The sequence below is a fragment of the Hermetia illucens genome, chromosome 3, assembly GCF_905115235.1.
Source record: "Hermetia illucens chromosome 3, iHerIll2.2.curated.20191125, whole genome shotgun sequence".
Lineage (NCBI taxonomy): Eukaryota > Metazoa > Arthropoda > Insecta > Diptera > Stratiomyidae > Hermetia > Hermetia illucens.
Window position 1 is genome coordinate 164,583,722 of NC_051851.1, and position 15,229 is coordinate 164,598,950.

The 15,229-nt window shown below is 44.0% G+C and overlaps 1 long non-coding RNA gene across 1 annotated transcript in view; it reads left to right on the top strand.

Annotated features, from left to right (window-relative positions):
• LOC119650583 overlaps positions 1 to 15,005 on the top strand; it is a 178,275-nt gene extending 163,270 nt beyond the window's left edge. Inside the window, exon 4 of the long non-coding RNA XR_005249339.1 lies at positions 14,707 to 15,005. This is a non-coding gene — a long non-coding RNA (uncharacterized LOC119650583). The remainder of the gene's footprint in view (positions 1 to 14,706) is intronic.
• Positions 15,006 to 15,229: the final 224 nt, after the last annotated feature.

Below are 15,229 nucleotides of genomic sequence, written 5' to 3' on the forward strand. Positions count from 1 at the left end.
GTGATAAATTGTATGAGATGCATGCACTCGTCCATCGCAAACAGAGACGCACTTAGATCTTGTTGCTGCACCACCCACACTGCAATTATCGCTCACCCGAGGCTGAACTTTTAATATTAATGCAAAACTCGGTGCACTTTATTTACTCAGCACTTGGAAATTACAGAATTTTAAACCAATATTGTTTCCAGAATAAACAATACCAGCAAAAGTGTAAATCAAAGTTTACATAATACACCACCCACCCGCCATGCACTGCATGTAGTGGCCAGCAAGCCGTGCAAAGACACCTGGCCATTACTCATTGAGATAACACCTCCGTCCGTTACGAGTGTGTAGTTATAAAGATAGAATAAATTATCGCTGAATACGCTTTGTCTTAACTCGTTTAACTACTTAACGAAAATTTAGTGTGGCTCATATTCAGGGGCTAGCAACCGAACGCACTTGTTCCTCCACCCCTTGATGTGGTGCTAACGACGGCAGCCGTGTAGAAATTCTGTACAGTAATGAAATTCTTAAGTCCAAGGACAGGATAATCCCCTGCAAATAATTAAGACCTAAGCTGCCAGCATGCTGAGTCGCTCGGCGTTAATCTGTTGCAAAAACTGCGAGTAGGTGGCGGATAGATGGTTAAAATGATGGCAGGCTGGTTTTCGCTAACTAATGGCGAAGATACACACAAGGCGCACACACTCCTTGCTATTGCGGATACAAGATATCTGAGAACATGCAATTTTTTATCCGTCGCCACCCTGCCTCCCTGAACCCTACAGCCATTCGCTCTATTTTTATCACAGGCAAATTCGCTGACATTATATAATTTCTAGACACTTTTGACGTGTGCGCTGACTTCAACCCTTTCTGTCGTTCAGGGCGTGCGGGGATGTTGCAATTCTTGAGGTTGATTGCGATTGGACCAGGACTGGGAACGGGAGATGAAAAACGGAAAATTACTTTGTTTGATGCTGCCATCGACACTTTTTGTTGCTGCTGTGCGCACTATAGATACTAAGCTTCTTGATGAAATATGTACATGGAATATTGTGCGGGTATGTAGGAAGTACTAAAGTGAAGTACTGCCGTGCATTGGATGCTCGGTCTTTTATCTTCTCCCGGCTCTACCCGTTACTTCCATGCTTGCCTACTTTGCACAGGCACCAGACTAGAAGAGGTACTTGTTTGAGCTATTGAATGAAGGCGTTCTGTTGGCAAGGACAGGCGAGTCACCTCCAAGTGGGAAGCGGAAGGTATCACCCTGATAAACGAACTCCAAAGAGGATTATCAATTTCAGACGAAAGTACTCGATCATCGTTGAAGCAACAAAGTACAATGGACGACACTAAAAGGGGCTCTTTCTGGCACACACAGATAGCAGTCTCATGTATCCACTATGCCAGTGGTGGATGGTCCAAGTCATAGTGCATATATACCTATGGTAACTATTAACAACAACATGACCGTAGTACAAGGCTCATGGACATGGAACGAGCGGAAATGAAAGGGAGGCTATAAGAAGGAAAGTGTTTCTGGAATGATGGTTTTCAAATGCGAGTAGTGCACTCAGGTCCAAGATCTCTGTACACACCATCCATGAGAGTTTTAATTTTCGTCCCGGGGAAATCGATTCATGATAGGCTTATTTACAGCATAAACACTTCTCTGACTGCGAACGTACGTACAGATGAATGTATCTGAAGCTTTACTCAGCACTAAAATAGGCTTCCGAGGGTACGTCGTGGGTTTGTACAAGCCGGTAAAAGCTAATGGAAGTTCCCATCTTTGGGAATACTAAATGATTAAGTGAACGGATAATAAAGCTTCTATGGGATTGTCGAAGGCTGCTTTTGTTGAGGTAAGGGTAGCCGACAGCTCATGTTCTGAATATGTAACTTTGAGCATGACCATCTCATGCAGAATTTCACTTTGAAGGGTAAGAAATCATCGTCCGTGACTCCTCAAATTGAAGACTTTATAGAACCAGAAAAATTTTGGTAGAAAGCTTGAAGCTTGTTCAACTCACCCTCGAGGCTGCACAGAAATCTTCTCAAATGCGAGTTTAATTTGATTGCATTCCCAAACAGCAAATCCGCCAGACTTAGTAGAAAATTAAAGACGCATTCACCCAAGATTCTTCGAGAAAAGAACAAGTTATAAACCAACCCTTAATTGAATAGTTCTAACCCTCTAGGTGGCATAATACCTGCGCCTTAGGTAATAGCCCCAAGGAAGTTTCTCTGTGAAGAGCGAACTGTTGATGACCGATACACACCGGCACACACTAGGAGTCCTCGGAGCCATCGACAACTCCTTCTCAATGTCGATGGGGTGATGTGCGCTAGCTAGCCTCTGCGGGACCCTGGTCGGATAATGGGCATTGAACAAATATTAGTAGACCATGATGCCTCGACCGATCTTTGTTCCGTCCGTGACTTCCGGGATCAGCTAATCGTAGGTCAGAGCTCAGGGAGCCCTACCTCAGCTCCTTTGTCCCCGAAGATATACCCTTTCCTGGCTATTGCGGCCCGCTCCCTTGTACACGATGCGCTGGTAAAAACTTACAAACAATAGGAACGAGGAGATAGTGGGAATGAAGAATGAGTTGGCTGCGTTTATACGTAACAAAAAAATGCGTCACTCGCCCCAACGCCCAGCGAAAGACGCAGCAAGGGCTGAAATATGCGACAAGATATAAGGATAGGCAAACAGAGACCAGAGAAATCCAGACAGTATCACACAGTGCTGTAGTTGCGTAAAAAGGCACAGTGGAAACTGCTGAAACTGACCAGATGGTTTCGAATATAAGCCGAGTGGGAGCGAAGGGAAACAAAAGGCAACACCACGCTGCGTCATCAAAAAAACCTCAATTAAGGAGGACACGAAGGATGGAGCACCAAAAGAAAAGATGGGGAGACGAAGGAGGACTAGACTTATCAAACCGATGAAAGGCAAGACCTTTCCGGAAGTCCTCAGTGAAATCCTTTATAAGGTCAGCCAGCAGAAGCGTCTTCCATTCAAAAAATGAAGGGTGGTGGAGTTCTAGTCAAACTAGGCCCGAGAACAGCAAATAAAAGTACGTTCTGTGAAACAATGAAGGGGTTTCTGGGAGAAACAGCTTTAGTTTCTAGCCTGGAACTCTCGTGCTCTCTGGAAATCCGAAACCTTGACTGCCCAGCAGAAAACAACGAGGTAGAAGAGGCTATCAAGCATCCATGTCTGAAGGTAACCAATGTTCGGATCGGTATCACCTCTGCGAACTCCCGAAGTCAAAAACTCGTTGTAGTGGAAGTTGCCGAGCAATACGCAAAGAAACTTCTAAACACCGGGAAAATCAGAATTAGTTGGGTAGTCTGTAGGATACGAATCCGGGCGAACAAAGGAGAGGAACTCGTCGAAAACTTTACCTTGGCCATCAATGTCGAACTCGAGGAAGTAATCCACGGGACGGAATTCGTGCAGTCGAAGCGTGTGTTAGTTGAAGAGGTATCCAGATAGCCTGGGTGTTTCCCATTTACGGATCAGGTCATCTTGTATCTCTCTGTGCAATGTATTATCGAACGCTCTTTGGCTATCCAAAAACTCACAGTGCTATTTCCTTTGTTTCTATGGCATCCCCCTCCCCCACATGCCCAGATATCTGGCCAAATCTATAGCTGATATAGTAACTCCGACGTTTTATTGCCTCGAAGGATCGGTTATCCACCCCGATCGCGTGGAGTCTACCCTTGCCGTCTTCCTTGTTTCTGAAGACTCTTCAATATACTGATTTCAGACGTGATTTTGCTTGTTCCTGCTTTTTGAGCAGTGGTCTTTGCTGATTGTTGTCCTCGCGATATGTCAAGGTTAACCTTGGATCCACTGCTTGACGTCCCAGCTTCTATTTTTTTGCGTGTAATCAACTGGCTCTCAGTGTTTCGAAGATGTGCGAATTATGGTCACACGTCTGCAAACACTCGGACACCTGACAGAAGGGCATCATGGCGCAAATGTGGTCAGACACGCCATGAAGCGAACACCTGCAACGAAAAGGAGAGTTGCGTTCTATGCAGGAACCTTGCGCGTCTGATGAGAATGTTGCGCACACTGCGCGCTCGAGGCGGTGTCCAGTCTTTAGCTCAAAACTAGAAAGAGGTAGGACCCGGTCACCATGACTCGCATCCTACAAATCAATATGCATCGGAGTGCTACCACCCACGAGTTACTAGCGCAGTTCGCTGCGGAGACCAAAGCTGATTTAGTGCTCATTAGTGAACAGTACCGAAACTAGGACCCAGTTTCATGGCACCCTGACATATCAGGTACCGCTGCCATCCGGGTTCGGGGCGGTGCCTACCTTAGGGTTCTTGCCCAAGGCCGAGGGGACGGCTTTGTCTGGATTCGATGTTTAGAGGTAATGTTTTCTAGTGTCTATCTAACACCGAATGAGACGATGCGAGACTCTCAACGAAGGCTTGATGGAGGATGTTATTTTGGGCACAGACGGACGCATCCTGGTCTGTGGTGACTTCAATGGCAGGGCAGTTGAATAGGGCATGCCTCACCCAGACTCCAGAGAAAAACGAATTTTCGAAATGGCGGCGAGAACAGGATTTGTAGTTTTAAACACCAGATCCACCCCAACGTTACAACGCCCAGACAGCGAGGCAAGCATTCCAGACGTAACCTTCGCGTCCAGGTCACTAATATCGTTGGTGGATGGGTGACGAATTCTGGAAAACTTCTCGTCTAGAGACCATCAACACATTGCCTTCGAAGTGGCTGACACAACCCCGCCGCTTTTTCTGTGCATAGAACATTGCGAAGGTGAATACCGGTTTGTCAAAACTCTTGGAACAGATTGGGTGCACTGGATGGTACTCTTGGGGATGGTTGCGCTGTAGCTGACTTTGTCGTAAATTGAATTATGAACCTGATAACGACGCCTGCGGAGCTTTCATGCCGAGAAGTGCTTCAAGACATGGAAAACCTTCTATGTACTGTTGGACGGCGAAAATTCCAGAGCTGCGGAAGGAGTGTCACAGCCTCTGCCGCTTGACACAACGTTTAAACTACAGGTAAGAGGTAATGTCCGAGTACAGATCAGCCAAAAGGAGACTCCGCAGCACAATAATTAAGAGCAAAGCTCGCTGCTGAGAGGATCTGGTCGACTAGGTGAATGGGGACCCAGTTACAAACTGGTAACCCGGCAGATCGGGGTTCTACGGAAACCCCGTTAACTAAAAACCGAGCAGGTGGACCACATTGTAAGGGCACTATTCCCTTCGCACCCCCTACGGGATGATGACATTGGGGCGGAGAGCGCTGAGGACTGCCCATTTTCCTCCCACTATTGCTCTTGGAAGAGATAGTCCTCTCTATGAAAAACAAGATGGTGCCTAAACCCAATGGTATCCCAGCAGAGGTATATAAAGTGGTGTTCCAATATCGGCCAGATTCAACGCTTGCCTGAAAAGTGGCGAGGCTTGCGCTGATCAACAAAGGAAAGGCGATCCTGCGCTGCTGTCTTCATATCACCCATTTTATATGCTTGCGAAAGTGCTCGATAAGCTCATCAGAAGTAAACTCGCTGAAGCAGTATGCGCTTCCGAAGGCTTATCCCCACGGCAGTTCGGTTTTAAAGCATGGAGAACCACAGAGGTATCTCGTAAGTGACGAGGAGCTCTGTGGGTGGTGTCTGCATACCGAACTGTCTCTGAACCGGGGAGTGATGGTGATCGCGGGAGTGATCTCCGTTGCCCTTCTTGCTAAGGAACGGAAAGGCATATACAAGCGCCAGTGAGCTGGTTACTCGTGAAGAGCGGCAACGCACCCTACACGAGCAGCAACTCTCTTGGCAAAATGAAACTAAAAGCAGGTGGAATGCGCGGCTCATTGGCAACGTAGGTGCGTGGTTGAATCGAATGCATGATGAGACTGACTATTTCCTTACCCAGTTCTTAAGTAGGCATGGAGTTTTCCAGGCTTACCTGCACAAGTTTGGAAAGGCACGACCTCCGGATTCTGTGTTTTGCATTGGAGTTCTGGACGACGCTCATCACACCTTTTTTTCTTGTGGAGGTTGGGTGGAATTCATTAGCAGTTCTATTTAAACACAGAGGATCTCTCTCCAGACAACATTCTCGAAGAGCGCCGACAAGTGGAGCCGTGTTGCACATTACGTTCGGGCTCTTCTCATTGCGGAGAATATATAGCTGGATCGGTGGAGGAGCCCGATGGCAGGGGGTTCCTTGAACTGACAGTTCCCTTCCTCCTCTCCCCTCCCGTTGGTTTAAGAATTTCCCTGATTTGAAGGTTTCACAACGCGGGAGAGTTTGGGGGCTAGCCCGAAGTAATGTGACAAACGGTTCCAGGCTAGCCCTCTGAGGATGGGGAGGTGTTTAATTGGTAGTCCCACAACGTAGCGTTACGGGGGTCCAACTTCTGCGCGTAAATGCATTCACCGGGTAGGTACCCAAAAAAAAACAGAAAAAACGCTTAATTGAACCATTTCCACCTATACTCCATCCATGGGTTTAATTTCAGATGTTCTTTTGTGACTTTATTTTTCATTCACACCTCTGTGGTCACCTACTTGAAATTGCAATCGGAATGATCATCATTTTGGAACGTGATTCATCTCAAATCGAAAAAGATGAAACGCAGTTTGATGTCTAGGACCTAAGCATCTATTGTCTAGCTTTCGTTAGGAAAAACAAGCTATTGTAATAAGATGCAAGAATACCAGTCAAAGTGAAGCAAAAGCCAATGAATAATTTGTTATTATGAGCATTGTTACCGATTACTTTTTGCACGTTGCCTTCCGAAGATCAGTGGGGAGAGATAATCTCCAAAAGCAATATGAGAATCTGAAGGTTAAGTCATTTGGGATCTGTATCTGTTTTTATGTTTTTTATGCACCAGAGAGTACTGGCTCGCTGATCTGCAGACTGCCAGACTACACGAGCTTGCGTCTAGATAATAAGTTGATTTAAATAAAAGCATTTTAGTGTCAGGAGTGCAATTTTTTTGTTGAGCTTTATCTTTTTGACCTTGTATCGGATTCCTTTGAATTCCATAGATCACACGACCCTCGCTACAGAAATATGATGTGCTCATTGAATTGTCATTTATCTTTTTTATGTGATTTAATTGCAGTGAAATTGCGCAGTGCATTTTGATTTGATTTGGGTGTATTTTAGGTGACTGTGTGGTTTATTGTGTCATTTTATTTTATTGAGGTTACTTTGGAGCCGTTCGGATTTAATGATACCTTTTTGTTTGTCAAGTGAGTCTTTGTTGACCTTCCCTTCTAATATGTCAGTTTTTATACCACAAAGAGGAAGTGAAATGCATGACAAAAGTAACAGTAAGATTCAGATATATTTGGTCTAAATCTTGAGAAGTTGTGGGTAAAGCTGATGACGAGTTTATGGGGAGATGGAGGAAGTCCTTCCTCTTTAACACCAAAAAAAATTCGTGGCTGGCCCCCAGTAAAAAGCTATAGACCTTCAAAGTGCGGCTTTCTATTTTCATCACGATAACGTGGGTAGGGTTAGCAAAACCAACTTAACCACTATGATATCAAAATATTCTCCACTTGAAACGCCATAGCTCTTAAAGGGGGAGGCGGGTTGACTGTTGCGATTTTTCGACGGGGTTTAAGAAAGAGGATCTTGAAACCCTCCTTGATCTCTGCGGGATTATGGTTTCAAATTGAACCCCACCGTTTTAACATCAAAATAACCCCCCCCCCCCCCTTCCGGTATCGGGAAAGAGGGACTTTCCTCTTTCTTCTACATAGAGAGAGGCCAAAAAGAGTAGGACTGAAAATTCAAATTACCATGATGATTAATTTTTTATTAAATAATTTTTAATTTCCATACCTCGACTGAGTGTATAGAATAACGGATTTAAATTTCATCCAAATCGGTTGAACAGTTCTTTGTGAGCACTTCTCTGAAACTTTGAACATGTGGGGTCGGGTAAAAAGCACTTTAAATTTTGACAATAGATTTTTCGTACCAGTGCTTACTAATGTTTCAGAATTTCTCCCCGTATATTGTGCAAAACTCTGTTTTCAAATAGTTTGAATTTTTAGACAATGCGCAGAAAGTCAGCTAACTAAAACAAAAGAATATCAATAGTATTAATAGAAGTGACATTTGGAGGGGTTGTTGCCAAATAGTTGACCATTTCTATGCGTCTCTATGCGTCGCCTTAAAACTTTAGAAATATTTAGACTTTCAATCTAAGATTTTGACAATGTGCTGCACAAAGTTGTCATATCTTTTTTCGAAATGTGTAAAAACGTCATTTTTTAAGTAATATAATGAAATGCTTGGAACTCAACCTTTTTGCAGTCACTTAGCAACCTCCGAGCCTTAGAAGTAGCCTTGCACCTATTTGTGCAGAATTATTCCCGATGCTTCTTTTGCACCATTATGCCATACATAAACTGTCAATCATACAGACAGCATCGCTTATCGTCTTCTGGTAGGCTTTTTCGTCATATTTTGTTGTTTTTGTCCTTCCACGAATCGACGGTTCAGAAGGGTACTTTCAACTTTGTTGGTCCCTACTATCGTTTGTGTATGCTCTCCATTCTATAAACAATTGCCCCTGTTGACATGACTTTATCGATTTTCCTTCTATCTCTTGAAGCAACATATTCTCTGAATGGTGAATTTGTTTTTTGGAGCGAGAATTCATCACGAAAAATGGGAGCTTTTGAACTTTGAGTAACTCCGGGGATATTTCACTCATGCGGGGAGTCTGGGATGGTAACAACGTCAGACCAATTTTTCGAAAAACTATGAGCCTCGATATGTTCCAAAAAATCTAGAGATGCCTGCGTATTGACGGCCGCGAGCAACGTGATCAATGCGGCAAACTCGACTCGTCTTCGACAAGTAGAGTGTTCACATTAACGCCCTGTATACTGTTGGGAAAACGGTCAAATTGACGACCGTCGAAGCCGGTCAAATATCAAACTATGGATTCTCCGCGATTCAGAAACATTCTATTCCCACTATGCTCAAGTTTATCTTGCCCATTCTAGAAATACTAGACCGGATATAAACCAGGGCAAATCGAGAAGAATTGCTACCCATTCTTATTGATACGAAGCAAAAGCGACAGGATCATACAGAGTTTGTGTATGAGCCAAAATTACAAGCCATTTAATTGTCGTACGTGCCACGAAAAAAATCGGTCTGTGATTTCGTTGAGCACATATCACCGAGGTACAGAACTTGACCAAACTGCTAAGAGAAAAAACCGATTTAACAAACTTCTATAACAAGACCAAAGGCAGTGTCGACTCCCTGGATCAAATGGTTGGCAGACTTCGATCTTAAATGAAAGCCAACCGTTGACCCATGGCATTCTTTTGTAATTTGATGGCATCTATCTATCACTAGAAGAGTTAAGGGCCTTGATTATAGGCACTGCTTTATCTTTTCGTGGGGAATGTCCAAGACCCAAAACAGATACATCATACTACTGCAATTGCGATCATGGTTGACGGAAGGGAAGCTGCCAAAAAAAAAATGAAGTAGACGAGGCCGATGAGTCCATTATGGGCTACGTCAAAATATCTTCTCTTATCAGAGGCGAAATATTGAATGTTCGCAAATATTCCGCCAACCCTAAGGAGTCAGTCTCTAAATATCAAAGGTGTACACAGGGAAATGAACCTCCAAGATATCTTTACGAATGATATCAATATGAAATACGCTGAAATAAATGTATAAAAGGACAAGGTGCCTATCAAGGTTTCCGAATGAAGTGTATCCTTCTCCAGAATATCGGTCATAACAGAATCAAGGGCATTTATAATGTGTAGTGTACTCATTGCCAAAACGTTTGGCACCTTGTCTAGAAGAATTGTCTGAGGTACATGGGATATTCAAAACTGCTTCAATGGCCTCTTTCCGGCCATTTTTTTATCAAAGCGGATTCATGTTAAGAATCATCTCGCACGTCACCAAACGCCTCTGGATAACCCTCTCCTTCAATTGATGTGATACCCACAGTTACCGACGGTCGATATGTCAACTTTTGACTCTTCGAAAAAATCTTTTACACTACGAGATATTTTCTCAAAATGACGGCGTGACCCATACCTTGTTCGTTTCTGCAACAATTTTCAAAATTTGGTTGAAGTTGCCTTTTCAGCCCAAACTAATGATTAGCATCAGTTTATCTGGTTAAATGTAGTTAGATTTAGTTCACATTACACTCCCAGCGTACCACTGCACACGTGTTAATTGAATCTCCGAAAGCACTGCGTTTCAGAGGCTCATCTGAAGAGCAGTTAAGTTCTGCTGATTTAAAGCGAATGCCTGTCTCGTAGACTAAACTCAAGGTCTTCTTAAGACATTTTGTGACCACAATCAGAACCCCACAGCAGCCATGGCTCAGCATTCATACTGGTGGATGCAAGATCCACCTAAGTCTCTACCGAGCTATGAAGTACAGCACCCGAGTTGAAACGCAACTCCACGTTTGAGAGCCTAAGGTTTCTTGTCTGTTTGTAGGTAACTACAACCCCCACGAAACTCCCACTAGGGGGCCAACGGCTACAAACTAAGTGAAAATGAGCCAGGATTCTCCCAACACACGTAAATTTAGGGTGCTATTCCGGTTCCCATGGTACTTCAGATTAATTCTCATGCAGGCTCGGGTCTGATCGCCCTAATTAAGCCTTCACATTGTCTTCGCCCACTTGGTTTTGGTCTGCTAACAGGGCCTTGTCTTCCTCGTCGGCGAATCAAAGCACCTAATCTAAAGAAGAGACACAATGCCAAATTCGCCGGATATAACATTATCCAGAATCATTCCAACCTCTAGTGAAGAAAACATATAGCCGTCATCTAGATCCTATTCCACTGCTGGGGCGATAGTTAAAACCACTGGTAAATTTGATAGCTTCCGCTTATATCAAATATAAATCCCTAACTGAATAGCTAGGCTGTGAACTTAAAATCCAAGGACCTCGTTCCAGGTCGCGGTTTCAACCTTAAGGTACACCTTCTGGAACGGTAGGGTAGTTAATAATACTGGGGACTCCCTACGAAAATGAATCCATGCCGCTTACTCGGCAATCGCATGGAGATAGTTTTCCGTATTCGCAAGCTAATTCATCATTGACTGCTTCCTGCTGGCTGATAAAGCCAGACAACACGTTCCGTTTAAGGTAGACGCAAAAAGGATGTATTGAATCATGTCCTTCGGATATAGTCGCATTTGATATCAATGTTTGTCAAGATTTCTTTCAAAAATCTTCATGATATTGGAGTGGTGAACATTCTTCTGGAATGCCTTTCTAGTGTATTCTACCCTCCTCAATGACCCAATTGAAGAGCCCATTAAGCCTTCGCTTCCCAGAGTTCAGCAGCAATGCTGTAAGACGCCGTTGCGTTCTCGATTTTATTCGTTCGATAGCCTCTTTCGGTGGCGCTGACAGGTATAATTGTTCTAAATTTCGGCTTTGTTTGCCGAAGGGATGGATGAGAAAGTTCTTCCGTTGAAGAGTTTCCTCTATCTGTTCATCTCCGTTCCGTCCCCACGTACTCGAGGAGGGTGATCAGACCCGAGTCTGGAAGGGTACCATGGGAACCAGGATGGCCCTCTGAGCGCTGGAGGATGTGCTCTCGGCCCGGTTATTTGCGGTTGGCTCCCTAGTGGAAGTTTCATGGTGGTTGTGGTTATGCCTACATCACAGGCAAAGCTCCTCGGAGCTCGAGCGTGGAGTTACGCTGTACAACTCGGGTGTCGTACTCCTTAGTTGCCGTAGAGGTGGTATGAATGCTGAGCCTGCACTCAGTATAAATATCGCTGTGCTTGCATGGCGGGGCTCTGATTGTGGTCCCAAAATCAATCCGTGTCCGAAGAGGACCGTGGGATTATGCCTCCACGGCAGGTACTCACGTCAAACCCCCAGGACTTTCATCTGTTCATCTCCGCCCATAATCAAAGTCCCTTTCTGATCGTTAACGCAAAAGAAGTGTTCGAAATTCTGTCTATTTTTGGCAAGTCGATATAGATCGCTCCTGCCGTTCCGAACACCCCGTTCATAATCAGTTTCTTTGCTCTGTGATTGGCATTTTTTTTAATAAACCAATTGGATAGCGTCTTATTAACAAGGGAGTTATGACAGATCCGTCTTGTTAACAATAAACTTATGACCGATGCGTTTCTTCTCACGGACCTTACTTGGAAATCGCCAAATTGTAAAGCTAAATATCTCTGTTGATGATTCGCATGCCAGACTAGGTGGTCGTAAGGGAGGTCGCATTGTTGATCGTATTTTTGGATAGTCTCCACGGTTTTTCAAATTTTGCTCCTGCAAAATCGGCACCATTTACTTTACAGAGTTCCAGTACGTTCCTCACATTATTCCAACGACGGCTTGATTTACAAGGCAGCTATCAACAGCCAATATTAAGGCTTTCGCATCCACATGGCTTCGGATCAGAGAAAGAAGCTAAGATCTTCTACTATAAAAAAGTCACAAGGCTGGGAACGTGTGTTGTTGGAAGCAACTGTGTGGAGACCGTTTTGTGCCCAGCAGCTATCATAATACCAAGTTATTTTTAGGCGGGAAAACGTTATAATTGACTCTGTGCACCTACCCTATGACCTCTGCGTCCTCTGCAGGAATTCAGCCCAACAACCAGGGAGTTAGACGAAGTTCAAAGAAAAGGTCTGCGTGAGTATAAGTGAGGCAAAAATAACTTACCCAACGGCATCGCTAGAGGTCCTGCTAGGATTGATTCCTCTCCATCTTCACATAAAGATGCATACAAAGAGCGACCTTCACAATGTTTCGGAGAACTAGTGATACCTAGATCGAAGGAAGATCGATGTTTTTTTCCTGGTAGCATCACGAATTATTGGTATCAAGGGAGAATATGACAACCAGCTTTCACTTCGATAAGAAGTTTGAAACACGTTGGAGTAATAGGGCAAACTGGAAGAGGATGGCTTTGACATACGGCTTAAACGCGCAGCTGATTACCTAGCCCACTGACCGATGACGTACGGTAGAAGGAGTAGGCATCAGGGTCATTGGTCTAAAGAAAACGCACTTTGAACCAATGGGTAAGCATACTAACATATTCCAGGCGGAAATATACTATACATCATAGGCAGAGGTACCATCTTCAATCTCGAAAGGAACCATTGGGGGCAGACCATGGTATTCTAACCGAAAGCCAAGCACCTATTAAGGTACTTAGGTACTATCAGGTGAATTCGAAACTAGCATGGGATTGCTTTAACGGAATGAACACGCTCGACGCGCTTAATAAGGACTGAATACTCTGGGTTCCAGGCCCCACTATGTTAAAAGGCAATGTGGCAGCGAAAGAGCTGGCCAGGAAAGGAGGACCGATGCGATTTATACGGGCCTGAACCATTCTGTGGAATCAGAAATTGGCTCTTGGTTACTATGCTAAAAAACGAAGAGAGACCGCTACGGTTGAACTGGACTGGCCGAACTTACTAGGAATGGAACAGTCCAGGATGCTTGTGGAATACGAACCCAATCGTCCGAGTCAGGACCTAATAAACGCCCCAGTCAGAAACAAACCAACATACTACAAAGTTTATCTCCTGAAAACAAGAGGTTAGCCTTAGCTCAGTAACTGGATACATGTTTAGAAAAGGGGAATTAGACGATGATACGTGTCCTTCATGTAACGAGGAAACGGAACACTTCCGACAGAAAGAATCTCTGGGGATAAGGGCGCATCAGACATTGAATTTTTGGTGGTTGAACCAGACTTTCAACAAAAAAGTCCGACCCTTGTAGTGCAACCAGCCGTAAGGTGATCCCTTAAAAAATGGTCTAGACACTCAATTTTAATGTGACATTGATTGGCCAATTTTATGTTTTCCCTGAAATTTATTTGAACTTTTCCACTGGTGATGATATCATGGCACGAAACCTATTGGGAAAACCCCCAGCAACCTTCAGCATTTAAAGTAATTTCACCGATACCAATCCTTACATTCATGGCAGCATAGAATCAATATAAAATCGCCTCCACACAAATGGAATTTTTTCAACCCCAAACCAATCCAGGAAATCTGATGTAAACTGCCACAAACTCCTGCATTTCAAATTTCCTAATTAGCTTTAATGGTCTCATTTTATTGATCCCAACATTTACGGATGGAGCTGAGTTCATAGCAATCAATAATTCATCAAACACAGACGAACCGCATGGCCAACTGTCTACTTCTATACTTCATTAAAGGCAATTTGCATGAAAGTCATTTCAAGGGATTCAAACCACAATTTTCAATTTCCAACTCAAAGAACTCGGCACCAAACCACTTGACCGATAAATTCCTAATGTGCCTGACTCAATTACTTCCCCCATTACGCCTGAGAGAGTCAGGTCGTTCGTCCTATCCAAGCGAATCATGTGATTCATCCACTCATCGTATTCGTCATTAAATTATAATGTTACCTAAGCAATTATACTCCAGAAGTCATTTTGGTAGGAGAACTTGATTTTTTGTCATGCCTAGAACATGATCCATAACCTACCGCAATGTCGACAGCCATGTCTATGCTCGCGGTACATTCGTATGAATTATTATTTTATTGATTCTTAAATAAGCCCACGAAGGTGTAGACAATTAAAAGTAACTGCATCGTCTGGCATACTTATGACTGACTGACTGAATGGAGAATACCTCCTTTGTCTTTGCAGGTACTCGTGCAGTCGAAGGACTCGTGAGAAGGCTGTAAGTCACCAAGTACAATACCTGGCACACCGCAAGCCTGCTATAAAGTCATCAATTAGTTTTATTAAATCTGAGTTTTGTAAGTCGCCAACAAAAGCGCAGTACGGGGTCTAACTAAAATGTTGAAAGAGTTGGAGCTGGTCGTTAGCGTCGCCAGTGCTTAATCATCATCCCCTTGCAATTGAGGCGATCGAGCGTGACGAACTTTTTGCTTCTTTTTGGCCATTGGACAGACGAAATCCACTTTCATTTTGGAGACAGACAGCAAACACTATCCTTCAGTTTAGTGCATTTGATTCGGCTAGGTGCTGTGGTACGGCGCTCTACTCAGCCCACTTCGGCCCATCCACCAGCCCATTCATCGGAGTCGATTCAAGGTAAGTGAACAGTTCAAATGAACCATACAAGTGGCCTTAATGGTTGCGATAAGTCTTTATGAATTTTAATGACATCTTTTAAGCTTGCTTGCAGCCCAGTAAAGAATGGCAC